The sequence below is a fragment of the Macadamia integrifolia genome, chromosome 5 (genome assembly GCF_013358625.1).
Source record: "Macadamia integrifolia cultivar HAES 741 chromosome 5, SCU_Mint_v3, whole genome shotgun sequence".
Lineage (NCBI taxonomy): Eukaryota > Viridiplantae > Streptophyta > Magnoliopsida > Proteales > Proteaceae > Macadamia > Macadamia integrifolia.
In genome coordinates, this window is record NC_056561.1 from 18,955,927 (window position 1) to 18,957,077 (window position 1,151).

Sequence of the window (1,151 nt, forward strand, 5' to 3'; positions counted from 1 at the left end):
TTTTTTTTTTTTTTTTTTTCTTTTCTTGGTAATAAAAATAAGATACTCTATGGTATTGATCATAATATCTAGATTGAAACCCAACCGAGGAGCAGCACTTCTGCACAATATGGGATACTTGAACCGAGATAGGGCAAGGGATTCCTTCCATTGACTTACTCCATTAACAGCTGAGCTGGAACTTTGAATTTGTGTGCTTTGACAGCTTAGGATTATTATCTGCAGCACATTGCACAATTGAAGGAGATACCAGTTGGGTTGGAGTTGAGTGGGCTAACGATTTTTTGGGTGGTGCGCAATCCACCCACGGAGGACAAAATCTGGCGCAATTTAGCACCGCGTGAGCTGGATTTGGATGCCTAGCTACTCAAAGGGTTCTTCGAACGGACAAAAGATCAAGGGACCGTCCCTGCATCGACAGGGACAACGTGGTAAACCGGCCGTGTAGGACAGTCCATTTCATAAAATAAGTCTTCAACACTTATCCCCACACAAACACAGAGGACAAAAGCTGGTACAACCTAATTCTAGAATTAGTTGGAGAAAGTGGAAGAAGATTTTTTTATCCTCCTCTTTGATGGATAGGTTTGAGGGAGTTGATCTCAAGACCCGTTAACTGTGAAGAATTGTTTCTTGCAAATTGAGCTACACCTTTGGCGTACAATAAGTAATTGTTTATGGTTATTCAAAGAAAAGTGGAGTGAAGGAGCAATTGTTAATTCTCCCTTTTACTTTTTCATTTGAATTTTTTTCGGGAGAGCTTCTCCATAACATCAATGTCGAGGAGAATCTCTCATGCCATACTAATGATGGTGTGGAGAATGATATCCTTTATGTGAGTGTGAGCTCGCATGGCCACATGATTCGGATAGTAAATGTCAGAGAACAATAATATATTGACCTTGTGAAAAACTTCTTTTTCCCTAATTTTGTATACAAATGGAGTCCACGACATGATTATGATTATATTTATTAATGAAAATAATTGGAACATGTAAAATCAAACACTAAGAAACATGAATAATAAAGAGACAATAGATTCGTACGACACAGAGATTTAACGAGGTTCACACACCAGGGTGGTGTACTACGTTCTTGGGCGAAGAAGAAGATGATTCACTATGTAGAAGAGAAATTACACCCTACCAGCG